Source organism: Cyrtonyx montezumae, unplaced genomic scaffold (genome assembly GCF_038088225.1).
Source record: "Cyrtonyx montezumae isolate F1298 unplaced genomic scaffold, pur_monq_1.0 scaffold_10, whole genome shotgun sequence".
NCBI lineage: Eukaryota > Metazoa > Chordata > Aves > Galliformes > Odontophoridae > Cyrtonyx > Cyrtonyx montezumae.
Window position 1 is genome coordinate 23056685 of NW_027071826.1, and position 9254 is coordinate 23065938.

Consider the following 9254-nt stretch of genomic DNA (forward strand, 5'->3'; position numbering starts at 1 on the left):
GACTTACAATTTTGAGCATGAAAATATCCACATTGCTGTTAAAAGAAACAGTTTCTATATTTAAAATGACATTAAGGAGATGAATAATCCACGATGGAGGGAGGAGGGGAGAGGAACATCACTGACAGCTTCCTGGCAAAGCATGTAAGACGTTGAAAAACAGACACCGAGCTGATATGTGGATAAACCTAGCAAGGACATGGTGTAACGAAGGGAAGAATTTGGGTGGAGCTGCCTGCTTCCCTTCCAACCACTTGAACAAAGGAAGAAATAAAGGAAGAATAATGGCATTAGTAGTGAGTTAAATAGAAAGCTGAAAACATGAATCCTAGTGTCTTAAGAGTGAACTAAGTGTGATGTTGCAAAAGCACTTGGCAGCCAACAAGGGCAAGCTGTCAGGGAGTACTGCTCTATACCTAACGGTGGATGCCTGTGTATTTTCCTTTTGACCCTGCATAAGACAGATCTGCAAGCAGAATATGTACATGAGCTGGTAAATTTTCATAGTAATTCTGAAGTCACCCATAACCCAAAGAAGCACCAGGCAATGACAGTGTCGTAGGAAAAATCCAGGGGTTTTGTAACCACAAATACTGCACATGTAAGCACATGTGGTGCTACAACACCGCAAGCCTGTCGTTCTGATACACATACTGGAATTAGCAGGGAGCTCCACTGCCTATTTCAAATCTGTGTTTCGTAGACTGACTCCCTCCATTTCAGTGTCATAAAGGTGTCAGCCAACATTTCTGAAGCTGCGCTAAGATTTCTATGGAAGAGAAGACTCCAAAGTATGTACAGCTTTTGGCCCTCCCTCAGGAAGGGGCCGACTGTGGAGTGCACTACATGTTGGGCTTTTTTTGCTTTTTAATGACTCACAAGTTGGACCTTTTATCTGTTCATCTGTCAGTACCAAACAAATTGCTATTTAGGTCAAACTGCTGTTTTGGTACTAATAGAAGCAGACATCGGTTTTGTCTATGGATTTCACAGCTATACATTTTTTTCAATGTGAAGTTTCCTCTTTAGGCTACTGCTGACATTCAGCTGCGCTGGTACCACACCGGCATCAGCGCTACCTTTGCTGCATTACCCACGTGTGCAGTCAAGGGATACAGCAACAGAGCTGCCGTTCAGACACGGTTCCTTTCTGTTCATGCAGGCTCTGGGTATGGTCACCTCCTCCTCCCAGTTTCTGTTTCAGGCTTCTGTGCTGTCCTGGCTTTCGCTTCCTGGCTCTTCATCAGCATCAGCCTGCATCCAGTTGGTGTAACAGTGTGTATAGGACTCCCGTGGACTTCCTTCAGCTCTAATCAGCTGAGTATCTTGCTCCACACCTCTGAATCAGGCACTGAGATGTCTAAAGATGGTTCTTTAAGCCTGCTTTTGCACATAGAACCTCAGCTATAGCCAAAGGAGAAAGTAAAAGAAATGATGTCAAGCTACCTTGGACGTTCTTCTGCATCTCTCTTATTTTGTTTGCTCTGATGTAAAAAATACTTCAAATACCAATTGGTTAGCAGTTATTCCAGGTTCTCTACTATCAGCTGAAGTCTAGAAATCCAAAATCACCTTTCAAAGCTGTTTCCTTCCTTCCCATTCTCCTTAGGCTTTCCTATAGGTGAAAGGAACCTTAAAATGACGCGTTTAGTTCTGAGAGGTCTTCACACTCGGGAACAGCACAATTGAGGATTGCCTGAGATTTAATATTTACTTAAATAGATGACAGGATGGTTTCTGTGAAGTTTTCCAGTCCCTCTCAGACTTCTTCTACAGTACATACATGACACAATCCAACAATGTTCCTTTGTCTTGAGCCACTGTGGTCTGCCTTTCTTGTTCTTTGTCTTTTGTTTTTGTGTTTGTTTTTGTTTTGTTTTCTGGTCAACTATTTTGCCAAAATTGAGTGTTTAGAACAGCTGATGCCACCCTGAAAGCCGTCTGGTAACAGAAATGTTCTTACATGTTTTCCTATTTTTTCCTCCTACCACTCATCAGTTGGAGTTGATATTCATGCTCTGAATTAACAGAAGTTAGCTGCACCACCCACATTTCATCATGACTGTACATATGGTTCAGCTCTCACAAACAACAGGGATGAGTTTTTATTTAGTAACTGAAAGGGGGCATTTCACTGAGACTCGCAGGCACACCAACCCAGAGCTACCAGCCATCAGTTGCACAGCTTGTTCTTGTCCTGTAACTGCAGTTCTAGGGTACCCAGCCTTTGGCTGATCTCTTTGTCCTTCCAGTAAGTGGCCTCAGGTGTGTGAGGGGAGAGGCCATGCAGCTGGTCAGGAAGTAATTACCCACCTGTGCAGGCCTTAATCATAGGAAGTGATGCTAGCATAGAGGAGAGTAGGCACGTGCTCTGCATGTGCAAATCCATGCTCACAACCTAGACTCGCTGTGTTGTGTAAGGCTCGCCTCTAGTGGGGAAGCAGCAAGGACATTGCTCAGGCAGAAGAGGTAAGTGTTAAGGCCCCAGTGATGACTGAACCAGGATAAGCTCAGTTCAGTTTGGTCTTTTCCCTCATGTTATATTCAGCCCTGAACGTCCCAGTGTTGTTCTGAAGCCCTGGATTTACTAAGCCAGGTCTTCTCCCCACAGGCAAACTTCTACTTTGCTTCTTGCGTGACCCAGACAGCTTTCTCCCTCTCATCTTGCTGAATCTTCACACCACTCCCTTTTGTGCTCTTGCTATAACTCTTCCTGTGGGATTTTCAGAGCAGCACACGCATCTCATTGCTCTTCACCTCAGCAAGGGGAGCTGGACTACAGAGGTCACAACCTAGAATTGCTTTCTGCCCAGACTGGTTAACCTGGACACGCCTGCCGGCTCCCACTGAGCTGCTGGTTCCCAGCCAGCTCCCAGGAGCTGTGAGAGGAAAAAATAGGAGAAAGTGGCAACATCAAGACTTGTTCTGAAAAAAAAAATGGGGAAAAAATACTGCATGCAGGCAGGCTGTTGCCAGCTGTTGTTTCTACCCCTGTCCAGAGGACTGGGGTAATGCACAGCTGGCAGGCAGGCAGTTTGCTTGTCCTTTGCAATGCAGTGTAAAGGCTCTGAGAGTCCTCCAGGGAGAGAGAGGTGGCTTAGAGGGACGAGGGGAGCAGTAGATAGTTGGCAGAAGGAGGGCTCTCCTAACAGTGCTTCAGGGCCTGTCAGCACCCACTGTGGAAGCAGCATGGGATGGCTGCTAACACCAGTCCTTCCACTTCATCCTTCCACTGCTGTGCTCATGGCCCCTCCTCTGGTACTTGTGTTCTTTTCATATAAAAGCATTCTTTCTGGGCTGGTGGGTCAGAAGTCCTCCTTCGCCTCCCTGCTGCCATACGCTTGACCAGCACTTTCAGCTGCTCTCCCTGAGCCCTGGGCTCAGCACACCACTATAGCCTGCGTTCTCAGAAGTCTTATTTATAGCCACATCTAAATAAGATAAAGACTGATTAATTTGCATAGGTGCCAGACACAGAGGTGCATGAAACTCGTCGGGAAGGCCAAGAAGCAGGGGGTGCTGCAAATGAGAGAAAATGGGGCCCACGCTCATCTCTCCGTAGTAGGGCTGGTGGCCAAGGGAGATGGGGTTATGTCAATCCAGAGGCAGCCTCAGATCAAAGCTGTGAAAGGAGTTGTAAGGCTGTTCTGCTAGCTGCATGCACCGCTTTGCTGTAAGCAAAACTTTCTCAGTGGTCACACTGCTATGCATTTGAAGAAGTTGCTGCATAAAGCTTCTGGAAAGGAGCTGGGTGTGAGATGCCACAATCAAACTGGGTCAGATTCAGCACTGGCAGCTCTGCGTTGCTCACCTCTTCCCCCTTTGCAGAGGTCCCTCTGGCAGAGGTTCCTGCCACCTCCCATTCTTCAGTCTTTAGCTTAAGCCAGTAATAAAGGCAAGCCTGTGCAGTGACACTCAGGCGTAAATGAGTATGGCCCTCACGTGTGTGAATCCAGCTCAGCTACCTGGCAAAAGACAGCAACTTTCTGTGCCTGAGGTGTCTTTGACTGTTTTCAGCAAAGGGAGCTTCAACAGAGCTCTGCAGGCACTCAGCTCCTCAATGAGAGCATCTGCATAGGATTTAAGATGTTTTAAATTGTTCATGTTGCCTTCATGCCTTCAGCTGATACATCTTAAATCTCTCAAGTGGCAACATGGCAAAAGTTTGCCAAAAATACATGGGAAATTTTGCCTGTAGGCTCAGGACAACCCTGACAAATGATTGTGGAGGCACCAGGTAACAGTCAGGTTACTTACATCCTCTTCGTTTTCACTGTTTCTCTTTGTTAAGGCACACTGGAAATTTTGCTGTCAGATGATGACAACAGTTTGGGGATGTGGTTATCTGCCTCCACTTGCTGCACTCTCAGCACTCCCTCTCAGTGGCTGAGTGGGGTGGCTAGCAAATAGGGAGGATGTGGCTTCTAAATTCTGAATCATGACAGTTTTCACCCAATGCTCTTACCTGCAGTAATTAAAAAATCCAGACAAGTAATTAGATTGTAGCTGCTATCACGCTCCGTGGGCCTTGACAGTAGCCTTTTAAATTTCAGGAGCACTCATAATATTCAAATTAAGATTGTTTGTTTTTAATCTACTGAACAAATAATAAATCAAGGGAGCAAGCTGAGGAACAGCATATTAAAGGTCATTCTGTTACTTCCATTTCTCTTTTTCCCTGAGGAGCTGCTAGTACCACGCTCAGTCTTTTGTAAAACCTTGCAGCAGGGTCAGATACAGGCTGCACTCCAGGTAGTGTGAAGATATGTGAGTGAAGATAACCCAACAATCTGATGTGGGCTGTTCCAACTTGCTTTGGGATGAATAGATTAGATGGTCTTCAGAGAGCCCTTCCAGCCCTGTTTTCTCCCGTCTTTGCAATATATATGGGGACACAATGATCATAAAATAGTTGGTTGCCTCTTGCATCTGAAGATTTATTTCCAGTTGGAAACTGGTGAACTGTGCGTGTAAACAAATCTAACAAAAACAAAAAAACAAAAGCCTTAGAAGGCTTCCAGACTGTCAGTATGTACCTCAGAGCTCTTGTTTTAGATGCTAGAGATAGGATTACTATTTCTTCTCAGGTCAGGCTAGAGTGTGTGGAAGGGAACTTGTCACCATTTGTCAGTTTTTACCTGGGATCTAACTCGCTGGAGCTGCAGCTGGTACAGGGCAGAGTTGGGTCCCTTCCTTCCCATGCCCATGTACAGCAGGTGAATAATGCAGTGAATGATGAGCGGGCCCCATGAGATTCCTCTTGGTGATCTCTGAGCTGAGTTCAGCTCTGTCTGGTGATAGGATTATCTCAGTCCCTAATCAAGAGCAAACAATGATGCACTACACCCACAGATATTTCCTATGAGAAATTGTGCCTGCAGCCTGAGGTTTTGCTGTGCTAAGCACTAAATCCAGTGGTGTGTGCAGATCAGATATTGCATTAATATCTAATCCTGTGTGTAGCTGGACACCGAGCTCAAATTCATTTATACACGTAAGCTTCACTTAATTTAATGATGACCCTGTCCCGTGTTTTCTCACATTGAAGATTAGCTGATGTGTCTGAACTGGGAGTTACTGCAGTATTAATCATTTTCCTGGCTACTGCTTAGCTTATCCCTGAAATTCATCTTCAGGCTTTGGACCACCTTTACCTTGGAAACTGAACAAAACTGAAATGCAAGTCTCAAATTCTGTCATAGCAGATCTTAAACTGCCTACATCTCATGGAAAAAATCTAACAGATGCCTTATTTGGAACTGCTCTGGTTTAGGTATGTACTTCTGTTTTGTTCCCTTAATACTTTTTTTTTTTTTTAATGAAAACAGGGTTATGGTTTAGGATTTAATCTTCTGTGGATTGCTGAGTTCAATCATAATCTCTGACTGCATCACAATTAGCGGGGACATCATCTTCACAGTGTACATCAGATTTGAAAATTATCTTTTTATCTTTTTTTTTTCCTCTCTCTGTAAAGGTCTAAAAGCTAAGCAGAAAAGCAAAGAGAAAAGCCTACTTTCATTTCACTGGTGTGTCACGCTCTAAGTTTTCTCATCCTTTCTAAACTAATCTCAGTCTGAATTGATTCTGTGGTATTGATTCTTGGAAAATTGTCTGTAAGCAGTTACACTTTCAGCAATATATTAAGTAACAAAAAGGATCTGGGTGCATTTGTTTATAAAAACCAGAACTATTCTTTATACAATCTATGTAACAGCAGAAATTCACTACTGTCAGGAGGCAGTCCAGGTTACAATGCTGCATTTGCTTTTCAGTTCTCTGTGTTAACCAGAAAAGATGGTAATGACCCTGCTGTTGTCTCTCAGTGTGGGATGGCACACAGATGTGAAATAGTAGGCAGGCACAACCCATGACTTTCCAGAAGCAATTGGAGACCTGACTGAAGAACCCAGTGAAAGATGCACTCAGACAACATACAGAAGAATAAACTAGAGACTTACACCAAGGGTTATATATATTCACTACCACAAAGAGTAGTGACAGCACCCTGTCATCTGCCCCAGCTGAACCAACGCGTTATTGTACGTTGGCTGTAGGAAGGTTGTACTGAAGCTACCACAAAGGGGATCCCAAAATAAACCAAACCGGTCCTTTCCCACACAGCTGCTTCTCACTGCTGTGGGAAGCAGGGTGCACGGAGGCCCCGTGCACTGCGGGCGGTGGCTGCCCAGGCAGAGGCCACAGGCTACGTGGTGTAGGGCCTGCCATTTTAGTGACATTTGTAAGTTAAAAACATGCAGAAAAATGTTTAAATCCAGAGCGGTAAGAAAACAGATGAATTAGTTCCATTCCAACAGCTAGTTGGAATACCTTAGCGTTAACAGTGTTGGTACAGGTATCAAAATATTCAGGATGTTCTATAGAATTATCACTGGATTTACATGCATTCTACATATTTTATTTAAAATACTTTGATCAATCTTCCCATTTTATTTGTGCTTTAGTTTGTCTTCATCTCTGCTGTCTGTCAGAGGTTGTTTTACCACAGTTAAAACTAACCCTTACGAAATGCAGTTATTCAAAATGGTTTCCTAGAGATCTTCTCCTCCACAGACTGCCTTACCCTCCTGGTACGGCAGCTGGGGGCCGATCTGCCCAGTCGGCGTACAGAGGGATGATTTAGATCACTGAGCTTGAGCTCTTGGTTAGTGCTTTTTGCCACCATGAAATGGTCCAGTAATTAAGGCACGCCAGAAAACTCTCTCAAATCACATTTTAAAAAGCATTTTCCACAAGTGACTATGTTAGCAGACATTACTGTCACCAGAAGGCCTCTGCTAATCTTACAAAGCATCTGCGATGAATAATCTTCCCCTCCCCCATTCTTATTTGCTGCCAGAAACAGCTTATAAATGCTTACTTGAAATCTCTGCCAAATTTTGTTTTTAGGCACACTGTTGTAAATAGAGACTATTTCCACTGATCTTGGTAGGATCTCTCTGGATTTACACGGGTGTGAATGAAACCCAAATTTCACCTGGTCTGTTCTCAGCTGCCCGTTGCTGCCTGGCGAGCTTCAGTGCTGCCACTTTTGCTGCTGGTGGAAGGCAAGTGCTTGAGCCCAGCCTGACCGTCGCTGACAAATTATTATAAACAGATTTGAACAAATATTTCTTCACAAAACAAACTGGTCAGCAGGCTCCAGGCTCTATTCTCCTGATGCATTTTACAGGAAATAATATCAAGTTAGCTATTATGAAACTACCCCCCCCCTCCTCACACACATGTAATTGCTTCCAGCTTTCTGATTATTACCCTCCTTAACTGATAGAGTGAGAAGAGAAATAAAAATATCTCCATACAGTGGGCCAAATCCTCATCTGGTATAAATCGACATAGCTCCATCAAAGTCAATAAAACCACGTTGATTTACATCAGTTGAGGAGCTGATGCACTGTAATTTTTTACTTGCTTTTAAAAATAAAACCTTATGTGATTGTGTAACCAACGTTGCAACAGAAACCAGCATTTCCTTTTGTGAACTCAAATGTGCCCTCAACTTTCAAACATTTTCACTTAGATAGTCCTACAGATATTTTTCCTCACTTCCTGGCACAATGCTCCCTACACCGTTTTACTGGACCAGCATCTACATAGAGGTGTAAACTGTGCTGAATGAGAGTCAGACACAAATTAGTATTTTTACAGAGTAATGAGGAGAAGGAATGACATTCTGCCACTACTCTTTCACACGGAAGAGGGAATAGAGGTAAGTAAAACAAAAGATAAGACAATTGTTTCTTTCCTGGCTTTCTCTCTGGCTCCCACAACACTTTCCAGTTAGCCAATGTATATTATCATTACCAAGCACTTTGTATTATCCAGGAATGAAAGTACTGTAAGCTACTATTATAGATTTCTTTTCCTTAAGTCATCTTTAAAACAATGCAACAAGACTTACAAGGTTTGCTGCAGCTGACAGAAACTGTGTGCTCTTCCTGGATAACATGAGGCTTCTAAAATCTCTCTTCAGCCTTCACTACAGACTGTTAAACACATCGTGGATCTTTTGGGAATGCTCTGTCTTGTTCTGATCAAGAGTATAAGTTATAGAGATGCTCTATGGCAAATCTCTTACATCCGTTGTAGAAGCTATATGCATTGTAGTGTGGTCTTCCTCAAATCCCTCAGATTTTTGACTGGTTCTTTTGGTGGATTTGTATGTTCAGAAGTTCCTGACAATTTCAGAAGCATCCTGAAAAATCTGAACAATTTATTGTTAATGTTGACATAATTTTGTATTGGCTCAGCAATGGCTTTTAATATTAATAAAACTTATATTACTTAATCCTTGGTAATTATCAGGAGCTAATAACATGCTGGTAGTTCTGTGAAAGTTAATGGTGATGTTTCTTGGTAGGTTCATAGCCTGTAATTTCCAACAGCTTTGTTTTGTACTTTAACAGATTAAGGTACAACAAAGAATTGCAAGAGCATGTATTTCCAAATGATTTGTGCAAAATCTGGACAAGGTTAAGCTCACTTTAAAATGCATATTCCATTGTTTTTAACACCTTCAAAATCATTCTATGAAGTCAGGAATTTAGTTGCAAAGATTGATTTAGCATTTAGTTGCATACTCTGGTCCCTGCTTTAGTATACATTTTGTAATTCATAGGCCAGTCTGAAAAGCACTCAGATTTGATTGTAAAGCTTCTTATAGTAAAACTTAAAAACTTTGTAACCACATTTGGAAGGTACCACTGCACTATTATTTTGATTTGGAAAAGATA